This window comes from Vicia villosa, linkage group LG5 (assembly GCF_029867415.1).
Source record: "Vicia villosa cultivar HV-30 ecotype Madison, WI linkage group LG5, Vvil1.0, whole genome shotgun sequence".
Lineage (NCBI taxonomy): Eukaryota > Viridiplantae > Streptophyta > Magnoliopsida > Fabales > Fabaceae > Vicia > Vicia villosa.
The window spans coordinates 51,750,885-51,766,131 of NC_081184.1; positions in this window are offsets into that span (position 1 = coordinate 51,750,885).

Sequence of the window (15,247 nt, forward strand, 5' to 3'; positions counted from 1 at the left end):
CGGCGATTATTAGAACGCCTCAATCGGATTCCTGGAACTCCAGTTATGATTGTTTCAGTGAAAGCTGTCAAAGCTGAAAATAAAATACGAAAATTAAATAACGATAAAAATAAACTGAAATATAAAAACATTGTAAAACATAAAAATAAATAAAGAAAAACATAGAAATGCTTAGTACAAATATGAAAGAATGTGCATTAAAATGCACTGATCAAATTCCCCCACACTTGAACTTTTGCACTCCGAGCAAACTAAAATCAAAACAAAGAAAGCAGAAACACATCAACAGTTACTCATTCCAGGCTAAAAGTCTTCTTCGATTAAGTTTGCATTGATAGGTACTAATGTTGCACACTAACGATATCATAGGGACACTAATCCATAATTGTGCAGACATAAGCCTCCTGAATACACAAATCAAATCGAATCATGTTATTATGTTAAAGCCTAACTTACTCATCCTCCTTTTTGCTCTTTTTCATTCAGGCGCAATCACATTAAGCCCGTTATCTCCACACACTTATAGCAAGCAAACCGGTTAGTGACTCTGATCCTTTTTTTCATAAGGTTCTGGTACTTACGTGGCATAACCCTTTGTTTACTCAGTTGTAGTTGCGGGGGATCGGACCGTAATCCTCCCTACCAAGTTCAGCACCAGAAACCGCTGAACCAACTAACAAAGAGTCTTACTTTCAACTTTTTCTTTTGAAGGTTCCACAACCGTTGGGTTAAGTGACCGGGTGAGGGTCACCAAACTTAGAAGGTGCATTCCCTTTTTCTTTTTTCTATTTTTTTTCGGAACACTCACTTATATTCATCGGCTTCCCTGCGTAAAGTGTGTGAGAGATGGTGCCGACTGCTGAAATAAACTACTTAAGAGTTGTCAGAGAATGAAAATTTAAGGCTAAGACATAACGAGTATTCAAATCAATTTCCTCATGCAGGAGACTTACGGTGTTAAGACAATACCGATCTTGTGAATTTTTCTCAAGTCTCCGCAAACTAATCTCAAATTAGTCAATAGCCTAGAACTTTCAAAAAGATGCATTTTTTTTTATAATAACTGAAAATAAAACAGGACAAAATAGTAAAACAAGTAAATAAAACAAAGGTTTCCCCCCCCCCCCCACACTTAAAACAAGCATTGTCCTCAATATAAAGACATAAATATTAAAGTAAGCGGGAGAGAAAGGAAAGAACGCACCCGAGCAGTCAAGGAGGATAGGTGATCACATAAGCAACCTTTGCTAGTGAAGGCTCTTCTATAGTCTGTCCTTCCAAAGTGGGGAGTAGCTTCAGATAATGTCCATTGATCTTAAAATTTGGTTTAGTACCTTTGCCTTTTATTCCAGGATCAAAGAACAATCTCCGATAAGTAAAAGTGTTGAATGGGCACGTGATCTTCTTTTCCACAACATCGGAGATCAAAAGATTGCGGGGCTGCCCCACTACTTTTGTTTCATCTTCCCCTTCAATTGAGACCCTATGCAAAATCATAGATGGGCTAATATCAGAAAATTCAGTCAAAGTCCACCTAATCACCTTCTTATGCTTCTTCAAAACCTGCAATAGCTTATTTTCTTGATCAAAATCAAGGTTAGAAGAAATTATAATCGGGAGTTTTTCATTACTCTCTAAATAAGCATATTTCAAATTTTCAGGAAGTTGCTTCAGCTCGGGGGAAGGTGGCTGCTCAATGGAAGGAGTTCTTGGGGCAGCCGGGATGTCAAGAGTATCAGCTGCAAGAACAGATTCATCGATAAGAACTTCACCTGTAGTAAATATGTCACCCTGCAAGGCAGCATCAATCTCAGCACATACAACACAAATGTTAGTGTCAGTACAATCAGAACATGAGTAAACATCATCAAAATATGACAATGATGGAAAATCAGATGCAAGCAAATCATTACGCGTATCATCAACATTTTCAGAAAGCGACTCTATTTGAAAAACAGAATGCTCTTCCAAGGGTTGTTGGTTTGATCCTTGAGCTTGCTACATGGCATTCATCAAAGTGGAAAGCTGTCCAATCTGTGTTTGCAAAGTCTGAAGAGTAAAATCTATTTGTTGTTGATACTTGAGATTATTCATAGCCATTTGCTTGACAAGGTCCTCTAGTGAAGGTCCGGAAGATGCAAAATTGGTAACTTGGGGAGGGAAGAATCTTTCTAAGAACACTTTTTTGAGATCATTCCAGTTTGTAACAGAGTTCGGCTCAAGGTAGTATAACCAATCTTTTGCAGCACCTTAAAGTGAGAACGGGAAGACTCTCAGCTTGATATGGTCTTCTGTTATTCCTTTAGGTCTCAATAATGTAGAACAAACAATCTGGAATTCCTTTAGATGCTTATGTGGATCCTCACCTGCAAGACCACTAAACCTTGGCAACAAGTGTATTAAACCAGATTTCGATTCAAAGGGATCAACAACATCAGCATATTCAATACATAAACCATTATAATTAACATCAAGCGCAGCTAGCTGCCTTAGTGTTCTTTGATCAACCATATTATCAAAATCAAGTTCAGAATCAAAATCAATTAAGCAATGCATCAACAAATGCGAAAATGCCAACAAATAGAATGAAGGAACACGATTAAAATAAGTTCAGAAAAATATAAAAACACAAAATTTAATCTAATTAGATGAAATAAGAATTTTGAGAATATTTTTGGATTTTTTCGACTCTATGAAAACAGTAAAAAATTCATTAAAAATAGAAAACCGATGAATTTGGCAATTTTGGCTCGAATTCCCTTACTCTTATAGAGTAAGGGAGTATTAATCGCACGATTTTTCTACTTCCAGTAGGCAAAAACTGATTATCGATCAGACTCAATTTCCAAAAAAAAACCTTTTTTCGACTCAAAAATGCGTTATGGCCGAAACCGCGAGGAACCTATGGCCTAAACGCACAAACACTAAACCTATGACTCTAATATCAGTTAATAACGACAAGAATCCCCGGCAACGGCGCCAATTTGATCCGCTGTCGCGCGCGGATCAAAAACGAGTTGTTTTGAATAAAACTGTAGATAGCGACAAGTGACTCGAATATCGTCTCTCAAGGATTCTTAGTTATTACTAACTGAAATCGAATTGGGGGTTGGTTTGGTTTCTGCTTAACAAAAAGCGATTATTGAAATAAGCTGTTTTGAAAAAGTGATTATAAAATAAGCCAATCTACCGATTCAGTTCCTACCAATCATCGATTATTATAACTTCACTATCCTAAGCGGATTCCATTCCTATTTGGAGGCAAACTCAATGACAAGCGCGGTGAGGTTTGCCAGATGTGCGATCCTAATGTCCGAATTAAGCAAACGGGATAAATTATCATGAATTAAGCAAACACGATCGATCAGACACGGTACGAATTAAGCAAACATAACGTGTCTATGTTAGGATCATACAATCAACCGAATTGAATCAATATATTTCATACAATTGAATTATGCATACAAGAATACAAAATATATTGAAAGGAATAGAATTTAAATTGTAAAATTATAGTAATCTCATAGTATTAGAACCTGAACACGGTAGATCGACTCAGACGGATTAGTTCTCCATGAAATCGTACAAAACTCCCAAAATTATTTCGTGAAAAGTGTAAAGTATATTTGGCTGTACGGCCAGACCTAGCTAAAGAGAAAACAAAAGGAAATTCGGGTCATAACCCAACTGGGTCAAACAAACATCATCCAGGCCCAAAACTAACGACTCAAAACTTATAAAACTAGTGCTTCAGCTTCCAACGCAAATCTGGAAAATATAGGTTCCGAATCTGACTTTGACTCCAACACGAAAGTCGTAGCTCTCTTTCTTAGCTTTCCGGCGATTATTAGAACGCCTCAATCGAATTCCTGGAACTCCAGTTATGATTGTTTCAGTGAAAGCTGTCAAAGCTGAAAATAAAATACGAAAATTAAATAACGATAAAAATAAACTGAAATATAAAAACATTGTAAAACATAAAAATAAATAAAGAAAAACATAGAAATGCTTAGTACAAATATGAAAGAATGTGCATTAAAATGCACTGATCAAATTCCCCCACACTTGAACTTTTGCACTCCGAGCAAACTAAAATCAAAACAAAGAAAGCAGAAACACATCAACAGTTACTCATTCCAGGCTAAAAGTCTTCTTCGATTAAGTTTGCATTGATAGGTACTAATGTTGCACACTAACGATATCATAGGGACACTAATCCATAATTGTGCAGACATAAGCCTCCTGAATACACAAATCAAATCGAATCATGTTATTATGTTAAAGCCTAACTTACTCATCCTCCTTTTTGCTCTTTTTCATTCAGGCGCAATCACATTAAGCCCGTTATCTCCACACACTTATAGCAAGCAAACCGGTTAGTGACTCTGATCCTTTTTTTCATAAGGTTCTGGTACTTACGTGGCATAACCCTTTGTTTACTCAGTTGTAGTTGCGGGGGATCGGACCGTAATCCTCCCTACCAAGTTCAGCACCAGAAACCGCTGAACCAACTAACAAAGAGTCTTACTTTCAACTTTTTCTTTTGAAGGTTCCACAACCGTTGGGTTAAGTGACCGGGTGAGGGTCACCAAACTTAGAAGATGCATTCCCTTTTTCTTTTTTCTATTTTTTTCCGGAACACTCACTTATATTCATCGGCTTCCCTGCGTAAAGTGTGTGAGAGATGGTGCCGACTGCTGAAATAAACTACTTAAGAGTTGTCAGAGAATGAAAATTTAAGGCTAAGACATAACGAGTATTCAAATCAATTTCCTCATGCAGGAGACTTACGGTGTTAAGACAATACCGATCTTGTGAATTTTTCTCAAGTCTCCGCAAACTAATCTCAAATTAGTCAATAGCCTAGAACGTTCAAAAAGATGCATTTTTTTTTATAATAACTGAAAATAAAACAGGACAAAATAGTAAAACAAGTAAATAAAACAAAGGTTTCCCTCCCCCACACTTAAAACAAGCATTGTCCTCAATATAAAGACATAAATATTAAAGTAAGCGGGAGAGAAAGGAAAGAACGCACCCGAGCAGTCAAGGAGGATAGGTGATCACATAAGCAACCTTTGCTAGTGAAGGCTCTTCTATAGTCTGTCCTTCCAAAGTGGGGAGTAGCTTCAGATAATGTCCATTGATCTTAAAATTTGGTTTAGTACCTTTGCCTTTTATTCCAGGATCAAAGAACAATCTCCGATAAGTAAAAGTGTTGAATGGGCACGTGATCTTCTTTTCCACAACATCGGAGATCAAAAGATTGCGGGGCTGCCCCACTACTTTTGTTTCATCTTCCCCTTCAATTGAGACCCTATGCAAAATCATAGATGGGCTAATATCAGAAAATTCAGTCAAAGTCCACCTAATCACCTTCTTATGCTTCTTCAAAACCTGCAATAGCTTATTTTCTTGATCAAAATCAAGGTTAGAAGAAAGTATAATCGGGAGTTTTTCATTACTCTCTAAATAAGCATATTTCAAATTTTCAGGAAGTTGCTTCAGCTCGGGGGAAGGTGGCTGCTCAATGGAAGGAGTTCTTGGGGCAGCCGGGATGTCAAGAGTATCAGCTGCAAGAACAAATTCATCGATAAGAACTTCACCTGTAGTAAATATGTCACCCTGCAAGGCAGCATCAATCTCAGCACATACAACACAAATGTTAGTGTCAGTACAATCAGAACATGAGTAAACATCATCAAAATCAGACAATGATGGAAAATCAGATGCAAGCAAATCATTACGCGTATCATCAACATTTTCAGAAAGCGACTCTATTTGAAAAACAGAATGCTCTTCCAAGGGTTGTTGGTTTGATCCTTGAGCTTGCTGCATGGCATTCATCAAAGTGGAAAGCTGTCCAATCTGTGTTTGCAAAGTCTGAAGAGTAAAATCTATTTGTTGTTGATACTTGAGATTATTCATAGCCATTTGCTTGACAAGGTCCTCTAGTGAAGGTCCGGAAGATGCAAAATTGGTAACTTGGGGAGGGAAGAATCTTTCTAAGAACACTTTTTTGAGATCATTCCAGTTTGTAACAGAGTTCGGCTCAAGGTAGTATAACCAATCTTTTGCAGCACCTTAAAGTGAGAACGGGAAGACTCTCAGCTTGATATGGTCTTCTGTTATTCCTTTAGGTCTCAATAATGTAGAACAAACAATCTGGAATTCCTTTAGATGCTTATGTGGATCCTCACCTGCAAGACCACTAAACCTTGGCAACAAGTGTATTAAACCAGATTTCGATTCAAAGGGATCAACAACATCAGCATATTCAATACATAAACCATTACAATTAACATCAAGCGCAGCTAGCTGCCTTAGTGTTCTTTGATCAACCATATTATCAAAATCAAGTTCAGAATCAAAATCAATTAAGCAATGCATCAACAAATGCGAAAATGCCAACAATGTCCTATAACAGCCATAAACAAATAGAATGAAGGAACACGATTAAAATAAGTTCAAAAAAATATAAAAACACAAAATTTAATCTAATTAGATGAAATAAGAATTTTGAGAATTTTTTTGGATTTTTTCGACTCTATGAAAACAGTAAAAAATTCATTAAAAATAGAAAAACGATGAATTTGGCAATTTTGGCTTGAATTCCCTTACTCTTCTAGAGTAAGGGAGTATTAATCGCACGATTTTTCTACTTCCAGTAGGCAAAAACTGATTATCGATCAGACTCAGTTTCCAAAAAAAAACCTTTTTTCGACTCAAAAATGCGTTATGGCCGAAACCGCGAGGAACCTATGGCCTAAACGCACAAACACTAAACCTATGACTCTAATATCAGTTAATAACGACAAGAATCCCCGGCAACGGCGCCAATTTGATCCGCTGTCGCGCGCGGATCAAAAACGAGTTGTTTTGAATAAAACTGTAGATAGCGACAAGTGACTCGAATATCGTCTCTCAAGGATTCTTAGTTATTACTAACTGAAATCGAATTGGGGGTTGGTTTGGTTTCTGCTTAACAAAAAGCGATTATTGAAATAAGCTGTTTTGAAAAAGTGATTATAAAATAAGCCAATCTACCGATTCAGTTCCTACCAATCATCGATTATTATAACTTCACTATCCTAAGCGGATTCCATTCCTATTTGGATGCAAACTCAATGACAAGCGCGGTGAGGTTTGCCAGATGTGCGATCCTAATGTCCGAATTAAGCAAACGGGATAAATTATCATGAATTAAGCAAACACGATCGATCAGACACGGTACGAATTAAGCAAACATAACGTGTCTATGTTAGGATCATACAATCAACCAAATTGAATCAATATATTTCATACAATTGAATTATGCATACAAGAATACAAAATATATTGAAAGGAATAGAAATTAAATTGTAAAATTATAGTAATCTCATAGTATTAGAACCTGAACACGGTAGATCAACTCAGACGGATTAGTTCTCCATGAAATCGTACAAAACTCCCAAAATTATTTCGTGAAAAGTGTAAAGTATATTTGGCTGTACGGCCAGACCTAGCTAAAGAGAAAACAAAAGGAAATTCGGGTCATAACCCAACTGGGTCAAACAAACATCATCCAGGCCCAAAACTAACGACTCAAAACTTATAAAACTAGTGCTTCAGCTTCCAACGCAAATCTGGAAAATATAGGTTCCGAATCTGACTTTGACTCCAACACAAAAGTCGTAGCTCTCTTTCTTAGCTTTCCGGCGATTATTAGAACGCCTCAATCGGATTCCTGGAACTCCAGTTATGATTGTTTCAGTGAAAGCTGTCAAAGCTGAAAATAAAATACGAAAATTAAATAACGATAAAAATAAACTGAAATATAAAAACATTGTAAAACATAAAAATAAATAAAGAAAAACATAGAAATGCTTAGTACAAATATGAAAGAATGTGCATTAAAATGCACTGATCAGAGATGTCAATCAAAAGTCAATGAAGGTTCATCAATCATTAAGCAAGATAGTCAATATCTTTCAAAAAAAATGAATGAAAAAACATATATACAAAGAAAAGCCTGCTAAGTCAAAAATCAAAAAGAAGACTTAGGCAAAAATCAAGGCATCCCGCTGACTGTAAGCTCAAAATAGACAGTTCAGGCAAAAGTTAGGGATATCAAAAAGATAAAAAAAGAGAAGTCAATAAATTCCTGAACAACACAATGTTGTGACTACCAAAAGGAAGAAGTGACTGCCATCTCAAAAGTTCTCTTTGCTTGTGAACCATCATCATTATCAAAGGTGTAAATCCAAAAGTCTCTTGGAACCTGAATGCATAAGTTGAATTAACTGAGCTTAGGACTGAAGATCATCACGAAGAGGGGTGGGTACAATCAAATTTTGAGCCTTTATCCTTTGTTTCTTAAACCCTGAACCAAGCCACGTTACAACCCTTGAAAGTCCTAATTGAAGCATGGTTAGTTCGAAAGCATACTATCAGCAAAAAGGTATCCCGACTCCTTAAGGTTTACTACAAAACGTTAAGTTGATATCCTGTTTTTTACAAACATCATGTTTTATAAATATCATGATTTTACATCTCCAGTTTTAATGTTTTTCAAAAACTCAAGACAGACGTATGCATTGCATCTCATGAATTAATTATTAAACATATTCTGCTACATAATTTCAAATGTTAGCAACAGAAAGAATTTGCACAGGGTACAACTAATGACTGAAAGTTATCCCGACAAACAAAATTACTCCAAGAAGCCATGTCTCTTACGTTTACAAGGGGCATGACACGTTTTGTCCAAACAATCTGGGGCAATCAAGTCAAGATTCGAAGAATCTCTCAAATGCCAAAAAGTCAAAGGCATACATCACAAGTGGGTTTAAAACTATTTCCCGATCAATTTGGGATAATCAGGTCAAATTTCAAAAATCTCTCAGAAGCATCAACCATCAGGGGCATCATACTAAGTATTAGGGGCATGTCGCCCATAGTGCACACCTCATAAAGTCCTCGCGGGGTGAATCTTTCCAAAGTTCCCACTAGCAGGGACAAATCTATGCAAGTCTAGTTAGACATCTTGATCAATACTCAGTGGTGTGTCCTAATCAAATCCAGGAACGGTAGTTACTCATCACTGGGGGCAACGTTCAAGGCATCCACGCCTTCCACAAAGCCGATGTCACAAGATCATATCCCCACAGAGTAATCATTAAGAAGATACCTTCAAATACTCTCGACAAAAGACATGGCTCCCCAACAGAGATTTACATCTTCAACACTATCGGTTCTCCGACATCCTTAATCCCCAGTCAGAGTACATCAAGCTACTGATCATCCCCCAAGCAGAGAACATAAAATCCCCAGTTGTGCGTCTTCAAAACAAGATCAGTCATCAGAGTCATAATGACCTGGAAGTTTATTTCCTCGGTCAAGATACTCCAGATAGCACAAATCATCGTCATACATCATATACATTTTATACAATGCAAAAATTCATACATAACATACAAGTTTCTCATTTATTTTGAGAGACTCGTCGTATAATACATGCATCATGACATTGCATATTTCTAACTTTGTTTTCAGGTTCCTCCTCGACAAGCATTCCTCTCAGATATAATCGAGCTAGAGATTCATTCTGACAAGCCTTTTCACATTCCAAAACTTTGTCAAATAACTTATCAACTCTAACGTGCAAACATTCTCTATCAGATATGGTCTAATGTATGACCCGTTCCGGTATTCTCAGTCAGATATGGTCTAATGTATGACTCGTTCTGGCATTATCCTTCAGATATGGTTTAATGAATAACTCGTTCTGACATCCTTCATCAGATATGGTCTAATGTATGACTCGTTCCGGTATTCTCCTTCAGATATGGTTTAATGAATAACTCGTTCTGATGTCCTACTTCCAGATATGGTCTAATGTATGACTCATTCTGGTATCTTTCCTCAGATATGGTCTAATGTATGACTCGTTCTGGTATTCTCCTTCAGATATGGTTTAATGAATAACTCGTTCTGATGTCCTACTTCCATATATGGTCTAATGTACGACTCGTTCTGGTATCTTTCCTCAGATATGGTCTAATGTATGACTCGTTCTGGTATTCCCCTTCAGATATGGTCTAATGCATGACTCGTTCTGACGGCCTCTATCATATGTGGTCTAATGTATGACCTATTTTATTTCAAAAATCTAATTCTATCATCACGAACGGTGTAGACACGATCACCTATTCAAGATCTAATTCAGTTACTACGAACGGTGCTGACACGATCAACCTACGAAGACCTCATTTATCACAAACGGTGTAGACACGATCAACATTCAACAACTACTTCTCAACATTTCAAGTTCAGATATAGTCTAACGAACGACTCATTCTAAACTCTCAAAACTTATCAAGACAGGTGGCATCTTAAAACCCACTTCACATCTTTTCCAACACTTGGACGACATCTTTAAGACCGTCTCCGGCAAAGGTCCCTACCTCAACAAGAGCAAATTTCTGGGTATTCTAGTGTGCAATCCTCTTCTACCCTCAGATTCCGACAGGCACACAAGCCAATCTACATCCTCAGGTATAAGAAGATTGAAAAGGGGCAGCTGTCATACCCCAAAATTTTCCCAAAATATTTAATCATATTTCAATCCATCTAACTTTCAAATGCTCGAAGATCTCCAATTGCTCAAAGCTACCTATCTCCTAAACAAATGCTTCTGAACTAGGGTTTTGATCTTTTCAAAGTAAAATCAAGTTCTAAGACCTCAAATGGAACCCTTGGTCTCTCATATGCCTCAAAAGATCCTCAGGTCAATTTTCAAGCTCTGATTCAAAAGATTGCTCACTCAATGGTTCAAACGATCAATAATCGACTGGTTGACCTAAAAGTCAAACTATAGTCAAATCATAGTCAAAACTTCTGATTTTTGGTCAACATCAACATTTTAATGTTAGATTCATCATTTGATCAAGGATTGATCATGATGCATCAAAGAAAGCTCCAAAACCATCAAAAACCTAAGTTTCTAAATTAGGGTTTTTAACTAAAAGCTAACCCAACTTTGACCGATCATATCTCTCTCATACTTTATCAGAAATTCCCCAACCAAAGCTCATTCTCAAGGAAATTCAATTCTCTACAACTTTGATGTTAAGCCCAAGGTCAAGATATGCTTCTGCCTAAGGGATATGTGTCAAAACATTATAGGTCCTCCTAAAAGTCAACAAAAAGACACTTTTTCGCAAAGAGTGGTACAGGAACATGGAAGACTCAACTAAGATAAAACCAAGAGGAATGGTTAGGGGACATCTTAAGCTTTCTAGAATAATCAAGAACACTTTCATATCATCAAAAACGAGAAAGTTATGAATGATGGAAGTTGGCTAAAACTTGAGGAATGCATAAGGGTTAACTTGAGTAATCTTGAGGTTTTTCGACTAATGGGCCCATCATTTTGTTTCTAAACAAGCCCATAATATTAGAAGAAGCCTTTAAATCCATTATCTTATTTTTATGATATTTATTCATGTTTATTTGAATTTATATTCGTATAAATATTAGGTAAATTATTAAAAATATAAAATAAATGGATAAAATCATAAAGGAGGGTTTGAATATTTCTAGAAGCTAAAAATCAGGGTTTGGAGGACAAGGAAACGTGTGAAGTTGATTGGGAGTTTGATTGGTTTGATTGAATACCAAAATAGAAACTTTCAATATCCTTTCAAAATCAAAAACACCAATCTTTTGATTTGAAAAGATTTGAGCCCATATTTCTTGACCTAATTCATGATCTATATATATGCAACTCGTACTAATGCCAAGGGGAAGGATTGACTGCACCGAGTGCCCTAACAGAAGCAAAAAATCGTGGAAACAAGTTGAATTTGCAGTCGGAGTTTTAGGACAATTCAGACCAAGCTAAGCATTCAAATCAATTCTCCAGTGTTTTCTGGGCGAAACCCCGTCTCCAGCTTCAATCAGAACACGTCAAAATGCACCTCCATAATCACGGTTTGTTCTCAAAAATTTCAATGTTCCATTCGTTTGTGCACGCATCATAAATCGTTTTTGAATGTTTGGTTACATTTAGAATCTTGTTTGCAAGATATCTGGGTCGTTGGATTAAGGTTTTGATGCAGGTAAAAAGATACACCATTGTTAGGTTTTTGGAAGCTCTAAATTGGGTTTTTTCCATGGAGGCAGAATTGACCCAAATTAATGGTACCGTTGTATTCAAGAGAAGATTTCTAGTCGAACCAAGTCTGGATCCAGAGTTTATGTGCAATATTTTGTAAATTTGATGATTGCAGGTATGTAGCTACGCCTAGAAACCGTGGCTATAGGGTGTACCAACAGCCATGTCCGTAGCTAAAACCCCTGGTAAAAAAGAAAAAGTTTGAATGGAGAAGACAACTGTAGCGCGCGTTGGGTTTAAAATTCAAACTTTGTGTGGTTTCATTTTAATAACCTTTTTGCTATTTTTCTAACAGCGAACAGAGTCTGGCTCAGTGGCAAGCAGCGCGTCCTAATGCCTTCGTATGCAAGGGCAGGGGTTCGATCCCTGCCTCTTGCATTATTTTTTGAAATAATTCCTTTGTATAACCCTGCAGGCAGATTCATTGCATGCGATCTCAGCAGACGTACGGTACACCCTCAGAACAGGCCAAGGGATCTTCAACGTGTCCAAGTCAGACGAATCCAGGTGCATCCCTACCATACACCTTCAGAAGCTAACTGCACCAGATTTTCCACGCTAAGTTTTTCTAATTTAATTCTTTTTATTTATTTCTAATAGGTTTTTTTGTTTGTTTTGTTTTTTTAACACTAAAATTTTTTCTAAAGATTTGTTATCTTTCTTTTAAACTAACTTTCTTTTCACAATTTATTTTAAAAAATTAATTTTAATTTTTATAATTTAATTATTTTAGAATTATTAGGATTAGTCTCTAAATTAATTAGGTTTATAACCATTAATTAATTTTAGGATTACTTGGCCTCGACTTTAAACAGAACCTTAGTAGTCATAGGTGTCTTAGGCTGGTGTCGTCCATTAACTTAGTGTCGCTTTTCATAAAACCTCATTCCCTAAAAAAATCAGGATTTACCCTGACATTTTCAAAAACCTTTTCCTTTTTTATTTTAACTCATTTCATTTAAACATTTTATTTTTTATAATTTTATGTAACTAATTGTCACATTTAATTGCACGTTCGATTTTCTTAATTTCTAAACAGTTATTTAAAAATGATGTTAAATTAATTGCTTCGCCTGTTAGGGTTTGTATATTTTCAGTCGATGCACTCACATTTCCCTTCTTCGTGCCCAATTTTCAGGGTTAATCAAAGATCTTTCAGCCGCGCGCCTCGCCATACCAAAAAAGCTAAGTTTCTATTTAACATCATTTTGTTTTATTTTTGCCTTTCGGATTAAAATAGGGTTGCCTCCATAGTTAATGAATATGTAATACACTAACCTTTGTTTATTTTCCTCTTAATTTTCTGAGTCTATCCAGGGTTCGAGGAAGATCAAGGCATTCAAGATGTTTATACTAATTAATGATCCCTCTTATTTTCTGCCTATACTTTCCGCCTTTTAATTTCCCCTTCCCCGCAGGTGTTTATTGTAATAGCGTAGGAATTTATTTTCTGCCTTTAATTTCTGCAATTTTAAACTGCGTGGTTAGTAATCTTAGGGAGTGCAAGCCTTGAACATAATTAGGATAACTAATTACAAGATAAATAATCGAACTTAATCACGTGATTGTTGCACCCACACACCTCTAGGGTAATTCCTCTTGTTGCCTGTTGCCTTATTAATTGCTGCCTTGTTGCCTCTAAGTGTACTAAATAGTCAAGTCCCTCGATTCCGAGGATACCTAAAGCAAATGTTGCCTTCAAAATTATTGAAACTCCCTCAATGCTGCCTTATAAAGATGATTGTCCCAATTGCTAAGGTATCCTCGCATGATGCCTTAAATGACTATTTTATCCTTCCCTTAGACTACCTGCCCTCTTTATGGCATAGGACAGTCTTATGGCGAACGATTATTCTCGATAACCCTTAAACATCCAATTGAAAGGCTTTCTGCCCTCTTATGGCATGGATAGATCCTTTCGCCTGAAAAGCTAAAAGAACGAAGTTTCAAACTTAGGGTAGTTGCTACTAATTGCTTGCTCTAAAAATCAAATTACACTAATTTTCAAATACTTTTCAAAAAGACTACGCTTATTTACAAGCTAAAGTTCTTATCCGAATTTCTATTCATACACTACTTTTCAAACAAATCAAACATTTTCAAAGTGAGCTAAGCAATTAAGAGCCCATGGATAACCATGGATGCAAAGGGTGCCTTACACCTTCCCTTTGTATAACTTACCCCCCGAACTCAAAATCTTTTCAAAGGGTATTTTCCTGTTCTTTTAGCCTTTCGAATTGGATAAAATAAAAGTCGGTGGCGACTCTTGCTATCCGCAACATTTCGATAAAAAAGTCAGTTCACCGTATTACACCATTCTAATCCACATTATGTCAAAACTGCCACTCTAGACAATAATGTTGCTTTTTCAAACTTCTATATATTCCCAGTCCTTCTACCAGGGAATATGTACTTTGTGATGTTGATACCTAAGACACAAGTTCATCTAAACTCAAACAAACTCTGACTATCCATAGAGATAACACTTATCTATAGATGACTTGGAACACAAGAAACGAATTGTGTTCACGACTCGAAACAAGACTCTTTATTCTTTACTAAACAGTTGTAAAGAATGACCTCAGACTTAACAATGCCTGAACACTACCCTTAAACCCTATTGTCATACCCCAAAATTTGCCCTTCATGTTCCATTCACAATGACTCAAGGTTCAAGATTCAATGCCAAAGCTTTGCTCAAACAATCTCCAAGATCCACAGTCAACTGATTCAAACCTGAAGGTCAACTGCAATCAAAGCATGATTCAAACTATGATCATTGGTCAACATCTAGTATGTGAAGTACAACCATCATTTGATCAAAGATTGATCATGATTCCATTAATAGAAACTCAGAGATGAACAAATACACAAAGGTTCAAATTAGGGTTTCTTAGGAGAAAGTCACCCAACTTTGACTGGGCATAACTTTCACATGGAACATCAAAAATTCCCCACTCAAAGCCTATGTTGAAGGAAATTGGATTATCTACAAATTTGTCTCTCACAAGCCAGGGCTAGAAATGATTCATTTGAGAGATACAGTGCAAAAGGTTACAGGTCCTTTTCTGGCATCCTTCAAAAGCAGTT